At 46.9% G+C, this 20,465-nt stretch overlaps 1 long non-coding RNA gene across 2 annotated transcripts in view; it reads left to right on the forward strand.

The window, feature by feature from the left end:
- The window catches only part of LOC131273461 (uncharacterized), a 76,671-nt gene extending 56,569 nt beyond the window's left edge, over positions 1-20,102 (forward strand). For both annotated transcript variants that reach the window (XR_009180696.2, XR_009180695.1), the window contains one exon: positions 20,001-20,102. This is a non-coding gene — a long non-coding RNA (uncharacterized lncRNA). The remainder of the gene's footprint in view (positions 1-20,000) is intronic.
- Positions 20,103-20,465: the final 363 nt, after the last annotated feature.

The following is a 20,465-nucleotide window of genomic DNA, read 5'->3' on the forward strand; positions in this document are numbered from 1 at the left end:
CCTTGGTACTGATGACTATGTTTATGAGCCTCTGTGCTTGAAATTCCAACTAGGCCTAGAGCTGCAGGGTGCATAAGAGTTACTCCTCCTTGTTGCTCAAATGTGGCCTCTGTCTAAGCCAATCTCAGCATGCCCCCAGCATGGGACATGACTCCCAGGGTTGAGCCTTCCTTGCACCAAGGAATTACTCCCAAGCAGCAGCTAGTGATGCAACTAGAAAAACGCCTTGAATAAAAGGAGGAAATCATAAAGACAAATGAGTTTATATGGCTAAGAGACTTCCAAATGAGCCGGGAGGTCATGAGAAGGGTTGCGCTTATGCACACCTCAGCAGGATCCCAGAGACAGCTAAAGTGGATAACAACCCCTGGTAGTGGTGCTCCTGAGGGCTACAGAGGCACACATGTTCTACGGTCATGGCAGATGGCTCTGGTGTTCAATGCCTTGCCAGTGGACCCTACTTTGGAATTTGTGCCCCTGAGCATGATGGAGTTGGACTCACATGTGACCTCTCTACACATGCCTCATCTGTCACTTGTGCTGAACCTGGAGTTGGTATATACTCAGTAGACTTGAATGTCTGGGCAGTCCATGTGACAGTTGGGCCCTGAGCCTCAGCGGAGTTGTGGCACCTTAATCTCCGTTTCGTTGGACTTACTCAGGTCAGCTAACAGGGAGGTGAGGATGGTGAACCACCACACCAGGGAACTGAGAGAGTCTACAACTGCCAGCAGGAGAATTGTATCCATCAGCTATGTGGGATCTAAGCCCCCTCTCGATTTAGAGGTGGAGTGGACATCACTATCCCAGGGTGCACAGGATGGTGGAATAAAATATGGATTAGAGTGGACTTACTGGTATTCTACTCTAGAACTGTTGTGACTCTAGCAATGGAAGGAACTGTATCATTGATGTGGAGACAGTGTACAGGGGAGTTGCTGAGCACAGGGAGAGGAAGGAAGCAGTATGATATGGGGGCATTTTCAGGACTTGGAGTTGTCCTGAATGATATTGCAGGGACAGATGCAGGACATTATATATCCTGCCATAGCCCACTGAATGGACTGGGGGAGAGTGTAATCTTCAATGTCAACTATAATCCAGGCGTTATAGCAGTGCTCCAAGATGTATTCCCCAATGCAGTGAGTGTGTCCCTGATGAAAGAGGTTGTTGATGTGGGATGAGTGGGGTGTGGTGGGGTGTGGCATAATCAGAATGTCTTATTTTTTAATTAATTAATTTATTTCTCTCCCCTTCTCCCCACCCCAGTTATCTGTGATCTGTGTCTATTTGCTGTGTCATCTTCTTTGTCCACTCTGTTGTCAGTGGCACGTGAATCTGTGTTTCTTTTTATTGCATCATCTTGTTGTGTCAGCTCTCTGTGTGTGTAGCACCATTCCTGGGCAGGCTGCAGTTTCTTTCATGCTGGGTGGCTCTCCTTATGGGGTGCACTCCTTGCAAGTGGGGCTCCCTTACTCAGAGGGCATCCCTGCGTGGCAGGGCTCACCTTGCGTGCATCAGCACTATGTATGGGCCAGCTCCACATGGGTCAAGGAGGCCTGGGGTTTGAACTGCAGACCTCCCATGTGGTAGGCGGATGCCCTAACCACTGGGCAAGTCCGCTGCCCACAGAACCTCTTATTGTTTTAAATTTTTAAATTTTTTTTGAGTTTTTTTTAAGATACATAGGTCACAATAAATATTACATTAAAATATATAAGTGTCTTCCATGTATGAGGGACCATAGATATGGTGAGAATCATTAGAAAGAAACTTCTGGTTGTAAAGGTGCACAATTCAAAATGAGTGGAGTAACTGTGAAGGTTAGGCTAATGTGTCAACTCGGCCAGGTAATTGTGCGCAGTTGTTTGGCCAAGCAAACACTGAGCTAGTTGTAATACAAGGACATTTATGGACTTTAGTCACCAGTGAGTTTACTGCATAGATGGCCGATTGCATCTCCGTCAGTCAAGGAGATTGTCATCAGCAATGAGTACTGCTTTATCCAGTCAGCTGAATGCCTTTTAAGGGGAAGTGATTCCAGCATTCCAGGACAATTTCCCAGCTCCTGTTTGGACAACCACTGTCTCCCAGACACTCATCAAGGACCGTCAGTGGGCTTTCATCAGAGCCCTTGCTTTGCAGCCTGCCTGTGGAACCTGGACTTGTGCATCCCCACGGTCATGTGAGAGACTCTTATAAAATCTCTTACTATTGACAGATATCTCCTATTGATTCTGTCTCCCTAGAGAACCCTGACTAATAGAGTAACCATGACTATCAAAAAGATGTCAGAATATTGAATTGTTACATAGACTCACAGGTATTTTCAATCTAAAATATGGTATGTGTACTCTCAGAAAATTGAATGTTAAGTAAATGATTATGTGTCAATACTGGTCAGAATTATGTTGAAGGAATACATTTTATTCCACTATTTTCAGAAACAGAGAAACATTTTAAGAGAAAATATGTGTCCCAAAACTCCCAGAGCCATTTTTCCCACATTTTTATTATGTAGTGCATTAATCTCATGAAATGTTGAACTTGAGGAAAGTTCCCTACACCAGTTTCCCATGAAAACTCTGAGGGGAAGACAATATTCAAGAAACATTCTAATCAATGCTATCCCAGTCATACTTTTTTATTATTTAAGCAAAATATTTTAAAGCTGTAATATACTAATTTGTTAAATTTTATTTCTGAAAGAATTATTTTTGTCATTTCTGTGTTTAGTTTTCATATCTAAGGGTGAAAGTTTTGAAATGTTCTTTGATCTTATCTGCCACAGTGACTTTAGTTCATAGTTCTGTGATTCTTCTTAAATTTAAGTCTTCATGGTCCTAACATAACTATTTTTACCAAGATAACATAGAATGGTAGATCTAGTAACACGTGATCTGACTTCTACACTTTTAAAAATTGTGAATAATTGCAGCAGCTTGCTCGGTTGGTAGAGGTGGGGTCTGGCTGCGGACGAGGGGTCAGTCCAGCTCTGGATGAGGGGTCGGTCCCGCTTGGGACGAGGGGTCGGTCCCACTTGGGATGAAGGGTCAGTCCGGCAGCAGACGAGGGATCGGTCTCACAAGGGGTTGCGTGGTTCGGCTGACAGGGTCGCCCGGAGAAGCAGGCGACGAACTGGGGACAAGGGAGGCCAGGCCCTTGTCGGGGGCTCTCAGGACTGGAGGGCGCACCGCAGAAGAACTACCGTGGAGACAAGGTAAACACGCAAGTCCACTTTACTGAGGGAGAGGCAACAGTTTTATAGGGGCTGGGGAAGGCTGATTGGTCGAAGCCACGCCCTGTTCTGATTGGTTGCTGGCGAATGGTCAGTGGGCGGTACCGGACGGGGGAGGGGTGGTGGTTAGGGATTGGCTGTCGCTGTTGCTGGGGGAAGGGGCAGGGTTTAGGGATTGGTGGCTGCTGTTGCTGGGGTGGAGGGCAGACTTGAGTTTCCCGCCCACGCCTGGCTGTTGCTGCTGTCGGGGGGAGGGAAAAGGGCAGACTGGATTTTTCTGCCCACGCCTGGCTGTTGCTGCTGTCAGGGGAGGGGAAAAGGGCAGACTGGAATTTTCCACCCTGCAGGCTCAGGGAGAAAGAAGAAGAAGGGTGCCGCCCCACAGGCATCGTGTGGCGCCATCTGGGAGGAGGGGCGGCCGCGGAAGCATGGCTGCCGAGAAGGGGAGACCCGAGGGCACTCTGCGCCCATGCTGAGCTTCCTTTAGGGGTGGCGGTGGGCCCAACCAACCACCCTATTATGGGGGCAGCAGAATTAGGCCTACCGCGGCCGCTCCCCTCGCCAGGCCAGCAAACCACACTTCAGCCCAAGGGGTGACCGCATTTCCCCCTTCTTTTCAAATAAGGGCCAGGATGGCAGCAGCAACAAGTAGCTGAGGCCCAAGAGGCAGTAAGCAATGAGGGAAGCGGGGCTGAAGAGGGAGGTGAGTATGATGGGGATACAAATGTACAATTTGGGGGGCGGTATCTTGCCGTTGCAAGCAAGGGAGGCCAATGTCCAATTCTCGTTGATCTCGGTGGCTATAAGGTCTATCTGTTGTTAAAAGTCCAGGATGACAGTGCGTTGCAGGTAGTTGATCTCTCCTTGGCAGCGAAGACATTGTAGGAGAGGATTACTTTTTCCTGCCAGAGGCTTACTGTCCAATTAAAAGGCTGATGGCTGGGGTTGGTGAGTGCAATGGGGAGTGTGAGGAAAAGAAGGGTGATGGTTTTGGACAAGAGGAGGCTTGGTGAAGTCATTATGGGAGGAAGATAAGGAGTAAAGCATAAAAGAGGATAATAAACAGAAAGGCGATGGAGAGTAGAATTCATTGGCCGAGGTTCCAATCTTCTGGTGCGGTAGCGGCTAGACAGATGGCGGAAAATATTATCAAGAAAGCAAAGGTTATGAGGAAGAAATAAAGTATTAAAGGCTGTGGGGGAAGTGAGAAGATCATTTAGAGGATAGGGTTGAGAATGGTATGTTTAAGACAGAAGCTTTGTGGTTTGTAGGAGACTGCTTTATAAACGAAGGAGAATGAGGGCAGTAAATATAGTAACGATAGATAGAAAGATGACAGTGAGGAGGAGTCTTTGTTTAAGGTTCCAATCGTCCGGCGCAACAGTGGCTAGGCCGATAGCGAGGGGTGTTGCTAAATAGACAATGGCTGCAAAGACAAAATCATCTTCTGTTTCCTTAAGAATAACTTTTCTTTAAATACTTAGTAGCATGCAATATTAGAAACCGTTTCCTAAAAGCAAGTTGGCAGGGGAGCTTGGTTGCTGTTAATCTTTCCTGTTATAAAATTACCTTTTATTATTATTATCATCAATTTAGTTTTATATATATATATTTAAGAATGACCTTTTGGAATTAGCCATTTAATACCTTAATGTAAACTATTGAAGATAAATTTTATGTTTACAGAACACATTCCCTTACGTAAAGTTATCACAATACCTTTTACACTTGCCGCATGCAAATTAAATTTCAAGAGTTTATGAAAAATTAGCCATCTTACTTTAGGACAAAATACGTCTTTTTGCAAAACTTATTACATTTCCATTAGCATTTTTACAAACTTTTAACCTTTTTAATATTCATATAAGTTTTACATTCTTTATATTATCCTGTGAAGAAAAATAAGTTATTCATTTTAATCTAGGCAAGAACAACTTTTTATGAAGACGTACAGTTAATTTTGTTAATTAAGACTTACAATTTTTTTAATTGTAGATATCTTATTAACATTTAAACTTATGTATTAATATAATAAACTTAAGTATTAATATAAGCGCTTATTTAATTTTTGGCCATTTGAATAGAGCTCTTTTAAAGATTTCTAGTAATTTATATTTACCATCTGGAGGTATCACAATATATGTTGACATTGAACGAACAGACAGACAAACACAGAACAATTACAACACATTAACAGAAATATATAATTTATTTACAGTTGACTCATAATTCTTACTTTCTTGGTATAGCTGCTTTTAAATCCTTTTTTATATAGCATATCATAGATTATACCCTTCAAGATTTCTTCTGGACTTCATGTTGCCTGTAATAAGCCAGGAGGGAATCTTTTACCTTCCTGCTCCACAGCAGAAGTGACCCTATCTATAAGGCGAGTATAGGTGTCCGGGTCCCAAAGCTGACACGTGGTAAGCCATGGATTAAAGGGGAGAAGAAGGTCCCAATATACTTGAAGTTGTTTCAAAGAGATCTTACACCAGTGAGTGTCTAGGAGACCGGCAAGGGCCCGAACTTGCGGGGCTTGCTTAGCAGATAGGATGTTACCCATTGCTAATGGCCTTTTGGAGCCAATAAGAAAAGGGGCCCTTACCTTGAGAGCGCGGCGATGGGAGCCGAGGTGCGCGGTGAGACGAGGGGTCGGAGCCGGTGGGGCTCCGACGGTGGTCGCGGGCCAAGAGAAGGCCCCGACGAGGGGAGGGCGGAATGACGAGCAGTGGAGCAAGGCAAATGGGAGCAAGTGTGGAGGGGAGGAGGCAGAGGTGAAGGCAGGAGAGGAGGTGCTCAGGCACATGCTCCTGAGAGTTTTATTGGCGCCTCTTAATCATAGCGGGTCGGTATAAGCCCCCGACATGGAAGGAGAAAGCCATCCAGCGATTCTCCCAGACCGCCGTGGATCGTATGAGGTCACCAAGGTTCAGGAGCAGCAATGCAGAGTGAAAAGATAGTGGTGAGAAGAGAGGAGGGCATAGGGCTGTGGTAGGGTTACTTCAGACGTGCAAGCATGTGCTCCCGAGAAATCCAAGGCTCCTCTTAATCATAGCGGGTCGGTATAAGCCCCCGACATGGAAGGAGAAAGCCATCCAGCGATTCTCCCAGACCGCCGTGGATCATATGAGGTAGCCAAGGCTCAGGTAGCAGCAATGTTGCAAGAGAGAAGTCTCAAGGTGAGAAGAGAGGAGGGCGTAGGGCTGTGGTAGGATTACTTCAGACATGCAAGCGCACGCTCCCAAGAAATCCAAGGCTCCTCTTAATCATAGCGGGTCGGTATAAGCCCCCAACATGGAAGGAGAAAGCCATCCAGCGATTCTCCCAGACCGCCGTGGATCATATGAGGTAGCCAAGGCTCAGGTAGCAGCAATGTTGCATGAGAGAAGTCCCAAGGTGAGAAGAGAGGAGGGCGTAGGGCTGTAGTAGGATTACTTCAGACGTGCAAGCGCGCGCTCCCAAGAAATCCAAGGCTCCTCTTAATCATAGCGGGTTGGTATAAGCCCCCGACATGGAAGGAGAAAGCCATCCAGCGATTCTCCCAGACCGCCGTGGATCATATGAGGTAGCCAAGGCTCAGGTAGCAGCAATGTTGCATGAGAGAAGTCCCAAGGTGAGAAGAGAGGAGGGCGTAGGGCTGTAGTAGGATTACTTCAGACGTGCAAGCGCGCGCTCCCAAGAAATCCAAGGCTCCTCTTAATCATAGCGGGTCGGTATAAGCCCCCGACATGGAAGGAGAAAGCCATCCAGCGATTCTCCCAGACTGCCGTGGATCGTATGAGGTAGCCAAGGCTCAGGTAGCAGCAATGTTGCATGAGAGAAGTCCCAAGGTGAGAAGAGAGGAGGGGGGGGCGCCAGGTTATGGAGTGAGGCTGTGGTGGAGTTGCCTTGCCCCACATTGTGCTGTGGTGGGGTTGCCTTGCCCCACATTGGGCGCCAACTGCGGCGGCTTGCTCGGTCGGTAGAGGTGGGGTCTGGCTGCGGACGAGGGGTCGGTCCAGCTCTGGACGAGGGGTCGGTCCTGCTTGGGACGAGGGGTTGGTCCCACTTGGGATGAGGGGTCGGTCCGGCAGCAGATGAGGGTTGCGCGGTTCGGCTGACGGGGTTGCCCGGCGAAGCCGTCAATGAAGGGGTTGCCCGGAGAAGCCAGCGACGAAGGGGTCGCCCGGAGAAGCAGGCGACGAACTGGGGACAAGGGAGGCCAGGCCCTTGTCGGGGGCTCTCAGGACTGGAGGGCGCACGGCAGAAGAACTACCGTGGAGACAAGGTAAACACGCAAGTCCACTTTACTGAGGGAGAGGCAACAGTTTTATAGGGGCTGGGGAAGGCTGATTGGTCGAAGCCATGCCCTGTTCTGATTGGTTGCCGGTGAAAGGTCAGTGGGCGGTACCGGATGGGGGAGGGGTGGTGATTAGGGATTGGCTGTCGCTGTTGCTGGGGGAAGGGGCAGGGTTTAGGGATTGGTGGCTGCTGTTGCTGGGGTGGAAGGCAGACTTGAGTTTCCCGCCCACGCCTGGCTGTTGCTGCTGTCGGGGGGAGGGAAAAGGGCAGACTGGATTTTTCCGCCCACGCCTGGCTGTTGTTGCTGTCGGGGGAGGGGAAAAGGGCAGACTGGAATTATCCGCCCTGTTCCTGCGCAGGGAGAAAGAAGAAGAAGGGTGCCGCCCCACAGGCATTGTGTGGCGCCATCTGGGAGGAGGGGCGGCTGCGGAAGCATGGCTGCCGAGAAGGGGAGACCCGAGGGCACTCTGTGCCCATGCCGAGCTTCCTTCAGGGGTGGCGGTGGGCCCGACCAACCACCCTATTATGGGGGCAGCAGAATTAGGCCTACCGCGGCCGCTCCCCTCGCCAGGCCAGCAAACCACACTTCAGCCCGAGGGGTGACCGCAAATAATTTTAAGTGGATTTATTTTTTACTGAATTTATTTTGCATATTACAAATAGTCCAATTATTTTTCATCTCATTTGGCACTTACAAGTATCTATAAGCTATTTGAATGATGGTTTCCCAGGTATAAGCTTTTACTCACATATAAATATATCTCTGGCTTTGGAGGAAGGTGTAAGTCAGGAACGGGACCAAAGAAAATGCCTGAGCAATTTAAACTACTGCTTGGTATCATTTTGAAGTGACTTTGTACAAATCTAGCCTGTAGTCTTGGAACATGGACCAGAGTTTCATAGAAACAAAAGAGATAAATCCTTTGCCTTTAGTAAGTTTTAATAAGGAAATTTCCTTGGACACCAAGTACCTTTTAGTATATAATACTCACTGCTACTATAAATACCTATTTTTATATCACACTGACACAACAATTTACTAAGAATAACTTATTTCCTAGTAAATGTTTTAAATACTTAATTGGGAAAAATGGTCTCTTAAAGGTCTCATATATCTTTTTTTTTACCCCATTAATATTGGATTTTTCTATGTAAATCTTTATGTGTATGTCTCAGATGTGCCTGGTTCATTTGGTATCATTATAGGAGTGATGTGCATTTGTTTCTTTATACTTTAATTTTTACTCATGTTAGACATCTTGTGTCAAGGTACCCAAATCCACATACATAGGTCATAAAATATTTAAAAATATATAAATTCCTTCCAGTGAATGATATACACGTCAGTTGTGTGTTTATTTGTAACTCTTCATATAATATGGGTTGAATACTTCAATTTCTATTTGTGATTCTTTGCTTTTCTGATAGTTCAAGAGCATTCATTTTGGTATATTTTCATCTGAGCTCTGCAAGCACTTACCTCATTCAAAAGCAAGCCTCTCACATGTCTTGAGAAGCACTGGAGAGAAACCTGAATGAAAAGGAAGACATGATTGTAAGTTTGGAATGCTGGGATAGTATTTAGAGCCTGGTCCTAAATTTATTGCATGACTGTGAGCAACTTTCAACATATAGGACAGCCAGACATTTTGCTGTTGCTTGTAAAATATTATATATAATTATGAAAGTGTGTGAAATGTAACGAGCTGAGTGAGGCAATAGGAGATAGGAAAATAAAGCTCTAGTGCTTTCTCTCCATACATCGAAAGGACATTGGGAAAGGAGGAATCAGGTTAGCTCTTAAATGGTGTGGGATGTAGTGACATCACATGGAATCTATAGTCCATCTCTTGCAGTATCGGTGAAGACACTCCAGTTCTAATAGGAGAAATTGGGTTATACAGGCAGGCAGGATGGGGAGCTTCCCTCCTTCCCTGACTTCTGCATGTGCACAGGAGGAGGCAAGTGTCACCAGACAGTCTGCTGCAAAACAGGCAGCAGAGTACACAGCCAGGGCTGGAGAGCAGAGTGAGCACCTGTCAGAGTGCAGCCTTCTCAGGAGGGACGGGCTGCTGAGAGTTCAGGAATTCTTTCCAGGATTAGAAATGGAAAAAAACAGGTATTGGTGTTGTTTTGTCCTGTCACTAAGAAACTTTAAAAATTTTTACCTTGGGTGGTGGAACTTCTGCCTAGATGACAGTTATCAAATTTGGTATCCAAATTTTGGATGGACAACCCCCATCCAAAAAAAACCCCAATGACAGTATATACAACTTCAAGCAAGACAATTCCTTCTATCTGCTGAATAAGATCTAAACCCACTCTCATTCTTAAGCAGAGTGGACGTCATCCCCAATACCTCAAGACTGAGGGATAAACAAAGTGGGGAGGGCAACCATGGACCACTGTAGATTTATTGCTATTGTAGTTATTAGCATGTGTAACTGAAGAACTTGTAAAATTGATATAAAATAGTAGTTACCAAAGGTCATGAGAGGAGGAGTAGGGAAGAATAGATGGAACATGAAATTGCTTTAAAGCTGAAGCAGTTTTGTTAGTGTGGGTGCAGTGTCTCTAAAGGAGCTCCCAGATAGCCTTTTGACCTGCACCCCATGGAGCCCCTGCCGTGGCAGCCACCTGTTTGCCATTTCCTTCCTGGCGGGAAAATGCTTAACCCTGGTAGGATGGCATGTGGGTTTGCCAGTCAGCCCCAGGATTGAGTGGGACAGGTTTTGGAATAAGGGCTAGGAAGAGACCTGGGTTAAGCATGCCTTTCATTAACTACTTAGAAAATGAAGTTTACCAGGACCTTTTAACATGTTCAGTATCCCTCTGCAGATGATCTAGAACAGAAATGTCTCATTATAATCGCTAGGCATATAGGTTCTGTGCTTAATACTAATTAATGCAGCAACTACTGCATACGTTTCTTTTTGAGTGGCCATTAATAGATCTAAGCTCCAGGTTTGCAATACCATACATGTTCTCTCTCCATGGGAGGAGGCCGTAGTGCCAATTGTGTTTAAGTTCTACTTATATGTCTCTGGTAATCATTGCTCCACTTGGTATGCCCTTCATCCAGCCAGCATGTTGCAGCACCATTGACCCTAGAGAAGAGCTAGGAAGGCAGGCTCCAGTATTCCACCAGCCTGGTGCATGGTGCCCTTCAGCACCATGACACCGTGCCAGTCTGGAGGTGATATCATTGTACATCTCACCATTTTGAGCCATCGTCAGCTGCAGCAAGAGTCTGAAACTCTCCCCCACTTTTCTCCATTAAGAAAATCTTTGATTAGTGTGGTACATTGGTTCCAATTGTTGAACACATATTGAAGCATTGATACTGAGCATGAACTATAGTTTACATTCTGCTCAACACAACTTTATAGGTTATGACAAAATGTGTAGAAGGCTGTATCTGTCATTGCAGTGTTATGCAGGACAATTCCAGTGTCCTGAAAATGCACCCATGTTGAACCTATTCTTCTCTTTTCCTCCCCCTCAGGACCTCTGGTGGCCACTGCCTTTACAATGGTCAAAGTAATTTCCATTGCTAGAATAAAATAGCAATAAGTCTTTAATTGTCTACTACTAAGTCGACTTTAGTCCATTGTTCACTCCCCAATCTTGAGGATTTGGGGATGGTGATGCCCACTCTTGTTTCTAATTGAGAGGGGCTTAGCTCCCATGGGGCAGATGGATGGAACCATCTTGCTTGCAGCTGCACACACTCTCTGTTCCTTGGGATGGGTGTTGTCCACCATCATCTCCTCGTTAGTTGTCCTGGGTGAGTCCAGTGAACTGGTGAGTAGGTGTTGTGACTCTGTTGAGATTCAGGGCTCAGCCAGCATGTGAACAGACCAAAGATTTAAGTCTCTCGGACATGTATTTAAAAGTATAGTGCTAATTTTAGTTTTATACTTTCAAAGAAATGCTTTTAATTCTGAATTAGTGATATATTTTATTATGACACCCTTCTTTTGGTATGGTTGAAGGACTACACTTCTCTTATTCTATGTAATGTGATTTTTGTGGATGGTGTTTTGTTTTGTTTTGTTTTGTTTTGGATGCTGAGAATGAATTTAGAGGACTTGGAATTTTTCTATTGGAAAAATTGGGGTAGAAGAAATAAGTATCCCTTGTCTACAATATTGATCCTTGATATGATCCAGTAAATCTTTCTACATGCACTTGTAAGTTTTGGTTATCCATTTATCTATCTATACCTACATAATTCTTTTTGGTGAAAATATTCTGTAGTTCTAATGAACTATGAAGAGTCAAAACAGTGATTCAAAATCCAGTGTTTCTTCTTACTCTATCACATTGTTTCTCACAGTGATTAGAAAGTCACAGACTTTCAAAGTCATAAAAAGCCCCTTCCTATGACATAGATTCTTCCTGAATCGTTGCTTTTTCTTGATTTCTGCAGCCCATTGTTCAGATCCTCTTGGACCCTTATTTCTCCCTCCTTTACACTTCCTCCATATTCTCAGTTTAATATTAGTGGTCAAGGCTTTTTATTTTTGCTTTTTACCCTCTTCAGTCTTTTTGCAGATCCCTTATTTACCCACATTTACTTGTGCTTTTTATACAATTACCCGCAAATCTGTAACTTAAGCATTGGTTTTTCATCAATTTGTTTGAATCCAGCATCCACCTTTTTTCTTTGGTAGCTTTTACATGAATGTCCCCTCTTTGGGTCTGATGTAATGTGTCTAAAATGTAATTTCTTATCTTTCTGTGAATCCAGAGGCCCTTTTGGAACTGATCTTGACTCTCACCTGGGATTGGAAACTCATATGTCATCCTTCACCTTATCCCCACCTTAAAAAATGCAGCATTTACTTGAGTTCTGTAAATTCTGTCCTTTTTACAATTCTTAGTACCACTTCATTGCCCCGTGTATTAAGAGGTATTTATCTTTGCCTTCAAGATTTTTTTTATTACAGAGGTTGTAGATTTCCAGAAAGATGCATAAAGTGTTCCCATTTCCTGCCCCCATTTTAAACATTTTACATTAGTGTGGTACCTTTGTTACCATCAATGAGTAAATATTATTATCATTGTACTATTTTTTATAACCTTATCTCAAATTCAGAAAAATATAACAGAAAAATGCAGCTCAACAAGTTATGGATACATTCCTCCTAAAAACTTCCATCTCATCTTTATCTGGTCTAATTGCAAATTCTAACTCAGTTGTTCCTGTAGTGTTCATAAAGATAGAGAGATTAGTTAAATGTCATAATTATGCAATATTAATGAAAAAATAAGAGAAAAACTGCTTAGTCCTATTCATATTTCATAAAACCAAATTCCTGTCTTTTTTCTTTTTTTTTTTTGGCCCTGAGCATTAATGTAGTATCAACCTTGCTTTTGGTAGAAAATCATCACAATGGTGTTAATTATAGTTCCAAATAATTTGTAGTTTTCCATTGTATCAGCACATTCTTAACATGTAGTAGAAGCCCATTGCTCTATCTTACTAATCACAATCTCCTGCCAAAATCATTGTTCTACATTCCCAGTATTCTTCAGCTGTCCTCTAACTAACAATTTTCTTAGACACTGTTTTTGGCCACATTCTCATTCATAAATCATCAGTGTTTGTTACATTCATTATAATGTGTTGCCATCAAGTTCAAGCATTCCCATATATGCATTTTACCTGAATAAGTATTCTATATATACCCAGCATCACCTTCCCCTTTTCATCCACATTCCATCTCCCACCTAACTTCATTTCGTAGTCCCAACCCCATAAGTCTATTCATTGTATTTTGATCATGTTAGTGAGGCCATAAAGCGTTTGCCCTGTTGTGTCTGGTGCCTTTCCTCAACCTAATATGCTCAGTGTTCCTCCCATTGTTTTTGCTTCCGCAATTGATTTTTTCTTCTGAATAATATTCCACTGTATGAAAATACCAGATTTTGCTTATAAATTCATTGGTTTATGATTACTTAGGTTTTTCCATCTTTTAGCAATTGTGAAGAATATAATTGTCCTATTAATTATAGTCCTGTTTCCTTTAGGGTTCACTGTATTGTGTAGTCCTATTGTTTACTTTTAATTTTTATTCTATCAATGTATATACCACCCCAAATTTCCCCTTCTATCCACATTTAGATATATAATACAGTGGTGTTAATTATATTCCCAATGTCGTGTTACCATCACCACTGTACATTACCAAAAGTAAGTGATCTTTTCACTTTCCAGTTTCTTCCAGTCTGTAATAGTTCTATTCAGTTTGGATAGAAAATGGTTCACTTCATAAATCAGTATGGTAGTAGGCAATAATGAAAGAATTGAGGTATCAAAAAGACTCAAGACTTGCAAAGCCAAGTGGCAAAGTGATATTATATTTCAGAGAAGCTTTTAAGAGTCATGTAGGAATTACCATTCTCTGCCATGAGGTGTCAGTGCCATGTGCACCTCCCATGCACCACCACCATGCTGAGTAAGAGGGAGACCGAGCCCAGAGTGATGACTTGGAGAAGAAAGGGTAGAAGACTTGCTTTCTTCATGCACAGCTTCACTCTCTATTTGTAAAGACAGGAAAAAGGAGGTCTTCCAGTGAGTTTTCTGGCTTGTGGAAGGGAGACAGCTACAACAGAAAACCTGGGCAAAACTGAAAGTAAGAAATGAAAGTAGGATGAAAGCAATCTTTCCCTCAGCATTATAGATGCCAATAATGTACCTTCTTATTCTTTAAGCAACAGAACATTTTCAGAGAGAACCACACTATCACTTGAGTTGTGGATCCCTTTGAGTCAGATCATGTAGAGTTATAGAAAAAGAATTGGATATTTCCAATGTAGATATTCTGAACTCTTTCAAAGTCAGATATCATTAAGGTTTTCAAACTAGAAATGTAGAAGGCACTGTGGCATTCTAGGTTATAATTTCTGATAAGGAACTAGGAAGAGCTAGAACCCACAGAAACCCAAAATTCTGTGGGATCCTCCATAATTTTGTGGCAAGTGTAGAGGGTTTCTGAGACCAGAAAGTGAGGAGAAACCCCTGAGGATGACCACAGCCTGGACTGGCCCATTGCTTGGATGACCTCACAAGGAGCCATTGTGCGGGGCCTGCTGCCCCTATATAAGGCCCTGCAGCTGAGGCTCAGTGTCCGCTTACCCAGGAAGCTGTTTTTGGTGACCTGTGGACTAGGACTGCCCTTCGCTGGTTTATTTCTCATTTGTGGATTTGTTTATTTTGTTTCTTATTTTTTCTTTTTGTCTCAGTTCTTTTCTCCCGATTTTGTTTTCTTTATTATTTACTTTTTTAAAAAATTATTTTGCTTTTACCTTTTGCCTGTTTGTTGTTTTTTAATCTTTCCCTTTTATTTTACTCCTGTTTATTTTTTATTATCATATTTTTTATTTTCTTTTTTTTTTTAGCATTTTATTTATATATTTTTTTATTAGATCAGTTATTCAGGCTTTCCCATTGGAAAGTCTGCGTAGAGTCACCGGGTCTCCAGCCCAGCATAAACTCCAGTATGCTGCGGCCTCTCCCAGCCTTGAGGGCTAAGGAGGAGACCCACCTGAAGAATTATCAGTTCTCGAGATTACTAGGCAAAGGTGCCTTTTCCATGACTTTTCTAGCGCGGCATGTCCTCACCCGCCATGAGGTAGCCGTGAAAATCATACGCAAGAAGGACAGCCCCAGCAGCCTCTGCATGCGCTCCAGAGAGGTGAGCATAATGAAGAGCCTGCGCCATCCCAACATCGTCCGGCTCTTTGAAGTCATTGACAGCCCGGAGAAGCTCTACCTCGTCATGGAATACGCCCGTGGAGGTGATCTCCTGCACTACCTGGTGGCCCATGGCCCTCTCTCAGAAGAGGAGGCCCGAGCAAAATTTCACCAAGTCTTATCTGCTGTGCAGTACTGTCACCAGAAGTGTATCTCGCACAGAGACTTGAAAGCAGAGAACCTCCTCTTGGATGCTGCTGGGAATGTGAAAGTTACGGATTTCGGGTTAAGTAACACCTTTGACATCAGCCAGCAGCTGGAAACCCTGTGCGGCACTCCCTGTTATACTGCCCCCGAAATATTTAAGGGGCACACATACCTTGGGCCGGCCGTGGACGTCTGGAGCCTGGGGGTGATTCTCTACAACATGGTCAGCGGGAAGTTCCCTTTCTTTGCACAGAGCTCCAAGCTCCTGCAGGAGCGGGTGCTCAGCGGGGAGTTCCGCATCCCATACTACCTGTCTGTGGACTGCAGGCATCTCCTCCAAAAGTGCCTGACAGTGGATCCCTGTAGGAGGTCAAGCCTCCCAGACATAATGACTGACCCGTGGGTCAATACGGGCTATGAGCACGCACAATTGAGGCCGTATGTGGAGCCCCTCCCAGCTCGCCAGGACCCCCACCGGATAGCAGCGATGGTAGCCATGGGCTACAAAGAGGAGGAGATACAGGCGTCCTTGCAAGATGGCAGATATGATGAAGTCATGGCCATATATCTTTTGCTGGGCCACAGCAGATGGGAGCAGGAGACCTCCACCAGCGCCCCGCAGACCAAGCCCCCTGCCAGGCCAGGAGTGGGAGGAGCCCACCTCTGTGCCCTCCCACCACAGCCTGCCCCCTGCCCTTGTTCACCCTGCAGCTCTCCTCCCCTGCAGAGGACCATCCTCAGTCAGGCCGTCATGGACAAGGGCCGGGAGAGCCAGCGCATGCCAGAGCCAGGAGCCTCCAAGACGTCGGCTTCCCCCACAGGGCCCCTGGCCCTGCCTCAGGTGCACCAGCAGCCCCGGATGGCCTGGGTGAGGCCCAGCCAGGCCACCAGGCCCTGCCCCAAGGAGCGTCGTCAGGAGGGTCCCCTGCTTGGCCCTGCGGTCACCGCCTCCTCCCACGTGAGAAGCGGTAGGGAAGGAGGCTCTGAAGGAAGCACTTACCTGTCCGCTGTTGGCACGGGTGAAGCCATCCCCAGGGGAACACCCCAAGTCAGGGGTGAGCAGAAGAACTTGCCCTGCAGGGGGAGGCCTGCCTCCCCTCCCGCCAACAGGCAGGGCCAGCCGGGCATGTGGAGGCGATTCTGGACTTTCCTGTGCCTAGGGTGCGCCTGCAAGGAGCAGCACCGCGGGAGGGACAACCAAGTGGGCCCTCAGGGGGCCCTGCCGCGGTCACGGGACCCCAAGTGGAGGATGAAGGTCACGAGCTCCCTGGAGCCACACGAGATAATGGGGGAGATCTGCCGGGTGCTCGATGCACTTGGCTGCGAGTGGGACCTGATGGGGCCCCACGGGCTGCTGTGCGTGTGCGGCACGCCGGGCCAGGAGGACTTCCTCCAGTGGAGGGTGGAGGTGTGCAGGCTGCCACGGCGGGGGCTCCACGGGGTGCAGGTCAAAAGGGTGTCTGGGAGTTCCAGGGCCTTTAGAGACATTGAGGCCAGACTCACAAAGCTGCTTCAGGTGTAAAGCGCTCCCAGGCACCCTCTGGGAGAGCAGGCAAGGGGGGCAGGGCCTCGCTGCCCAGGCGACCACTGCCCACACCCCCAGGCAGAACCCCAGAGCTGCCTTGGGCCTGCTCCCCTCTCCTGTCCTTCTCCCAGGCTGGTGGTGAGGCCCAGGGGCTGCCCCTTGACGCCACATGTCCTGGGAGCTGGATAAAGCTCCTTAGTTACTGGTAATGTTCTGCATGCCGTGGAGGTGCTGGGGTCCTCCTCACTGGACCCCCACTGCAAGCCTGCCGTGGCCTCTGCACACCCCCATCCTGCCCTGTGTACACCTCCAGCCCCATATGACACACACCACAGCAGCATGTTTTGGCTGTTGAGGTCCCACTCGTGGCTGCTGGTGATTGTCTCCCGTATCTCCTCTGTGGGCTCCATGGGGCTCCTGGTCTCCGTCCTCCATGGTAAGTCTACTGAGTGGACCTTGGTTTCTCCCCTCGGTATTTGCTGAGGTTCAATGACCTCCGGGCAAACCCGACCTGCTTATATCTTCATTTAACCTTGAACAGGTTCCCTTTGGGTGTGTTCTGGCCTGGCTGTTGCTAGAACAAGAAGCTGGGGACCCAATGCAGGGAAAATTTCCCTACGTGCCTTGCTGTGGGAGCTGCCCTCTGTGGACAGAGCTCTCTTGGACTTAGCTTGGGAAGATGTTTTGTTTTTGGACTCCATCCAAGCTGCTGCTGTGGGGTGGTGAGGCCACCAGGCCTTGCTGCAGGGTTCCTGGTTCTTGGCCTCTCCATTGAGCATTTGTGGTGCCCAGTCCAGAGAGCCTGAGGGGCTGCAGCCAGCTGTGCTTGAGCTATCTTTGATTCCTGGTCCTGGCGAATGAGTCTGGGAGATGGCAGTGAAATAAGAAGTCCATTGTGAACCTGAGAGTAAAAAGCACATGGAGATGCTCCCACCTCTGGTGAGGAGAAGCAGAGGCAGTGACCAAAATGGAAACCATGGGAAGAGTCCTAGACTTACTGTGGAGGAAGAAGCTCATGCGCCACACGGAGCCTGAAAGGACAGTGGGGGAGATGAGCAGGTGTGGACACAGCAGCTGTAGTTGGACCTGAACAACAGTTTCGGCTGCTGGGCACGAGCGCCACGTGTGCTGGAGGGCTTAGGGCATGGAGGACAGAGGTCTGCAGTGCTGGGCGGGTCTCACTGGGTCCACCTGCAGAGGAGATCCTCATCCACAAGGCCTTCCAAGCCTCGGCTCCTAAGATCCAGTGGCTTCAGCTTCCGAAGGTGAAGGGAGCCATCTGGGGGCCCAGAGGAGTGGCCTGCAGAGCCTCGCTGCCAGGGGGCCACTCGCCCCACCCACACTGCTACAGAGACTGGCCTGTGTCCCCTGGGACCCTGCACCCCTCTCCTGCCTTCTCCATCTTCCTCTTTGTAGGAGAGTGGAGTTCATTCTGGAGAAATAAAGAGAATTCAAATGAGAGCAGAGTCTGTTTACTCAAAGCTTGCCCAAGAAGAGGGTTGATACCATCTCTACTTTGGGCAGAGACCCCCAGGTAGGCAGGAGCGTGGGAAGCATCACAGGGAGCAGCGAGAAGGCTCAGGGGGGCTCCCGATGCAGGCGGTGGGCGGTGAAGCTGGGGGCGGCCCCCTGAGAGGCATCTTATGTGACTGTTTGGGGAACTCATTTGGCTTCCCCTGGTAGGTCCTTCTTTGGGAGAATGGGTGACCTCCACAGGGTGAGCACAGGGAGGCTGGGTGTCATTGGCAAAATTCTCCCCTCCGGGGCCTGATGCTTACAGAGGTTTGGGGGTCTCTCAGTTCTTTCCCTGCCCAGCAATTCCCCCTCCCACCCTGTCCTCCACAGTGGTCCAAGGAAGTGGAGGAGGGGGAGATGCAGCACAGGGGCTCCCTCTAAAGGACAGTAATATGCATAACAATAGAAAATAAAATTCCGAGGTCCCCTTCTTCTCCAGCTCCAAGCAGGAAGTGGACACTGCATCCCTGGGGCCCTGCCCTGGGGACGGGATTCCCTGGCAGCCCTTGCAAAGCCCACGTAGGCTTCTACCTTCCCCTCCCTCCTTCCCCTCAAGCCAACCATCCCGTGGCCTGTCCCTCACCTCAGGACCCTGGGACCCATGCCTGGGCATCTGTGCACCTGGCCTGGTGCAGATCTGAGCAGGAGGGGCTGGCAGCTGCTCTAGGATGCAGAGGTGAGGGTGGGGGGTGCCGGTGACCCCCCTGCACCAAATGCTGTCCCGTTCCCCAGAGTCGGGCATGTTCTTCCCAAGCTGCTGTCGGGTCCTGTCCTCCAAAGAGCCTGTGCTCCCACCTCCCCCAGCCCTCCAGGTGGAAAGAGGGGCTGCCCCAGGCCTGGAGAGAGCAGGGGCTGCAGGCTGCTGGGCCCCCATTCCCCAGGAGGCTGCCCCAGGGGTTCTCTCCCTGGTGAGGGGACACTGAGGCTTCTCCCTCCAGGAGAGCCTCTGCCCCACAGCACCCACCTGCTGCTGCTCTTCCCTCGGGGTACCCTTGCTGTGATCCACGCAGCTCCTGCCACAGTGACTCCCCCCTCCCCACCTCCCTGGGCCACCCCTCTGCTTCCTGCCTTCCCTCATGGACAGTGAGGTCCTGCAGTGGCTGAAGGTTTACTTTTAGTTTTGAAGGTTTACTTTTCTTCTAGTGTATATGTGGGGCACAACCATGTTTGACAAAAACAAGATATACTTCTACTGCATGTGGAAAAATCATTTTTTAAGTTTAGTTAAGGCTGGTTCTATTCATTCCTTGAAAGTACACTTGGTTTGACAAAAATTCAGTGTTACTTGCAAAAGAAAGATCTTAAAAGTTAAGCAAATTTAATTTTTATTTATGTTTGTAAAGATTTATTTCTCCCCACCCCCTCATTGTTTGCCGTATGCTGTTTTTAGGAGGCACTGGGAACTGAACTCAGGACCGTTGATATGGGAGGGAGATGTGTAATCACTTAAGTCCCCTGTGTGCCCTGCCCTGTTGTGTGTCTCATTCTGTTTTTTCTTCTTGTTCTCTTGTGTCATCTTGTTGCATCAGGTCACTGCCACTGCCCAACATACCAGCTCGCTGTCTTCTTTAGGATGCACTGGGAATCAAATCACAGACCTCCCATGAGGTAGGCAGGAGCTCAGTTGCCTGAGCCACAGCTCTTCCCTTAACTAGATTTAAATATGAGGGCTAAGGAATAAGGAAAATTGTATATGGGATTACAAAATATTTTACAAGCATAAAATTTAGGCTCCACTAGGAATCTGGGTCCAGTGCTCTTTGCTCAATACACAACACATACACAATATTATCCTCCAAGGGTTCTAGAACATTAGATTCAACAGGATATGAACATTAATCTAAGAATTTTATGAAACACTTCCCAATAATCACTGAGAAATGAGTATTGACATTTACCTCTGTTTTCTCACATAACTTAAATGATGATAAAGTGATTAATTTAAAGGACTGAGCCACAAAGATCAACAGAGAGACAAGGAAAACAGAATAATA

This window comes from Dasypus novemcinctus, chromosome 15 (assembly GCF_030445035.2).
Source record: "Dasypus novemcinctus isolate mDasNov1 chromosome 15, mDasNov1.1.hap2, whole genome shotgun sequence".
NCBI lineage: Eukaryota > Metazoa > Chordata > Mammalia > Cingulata > Dasypodidae > Dasypus > Dasypus novemcinctus.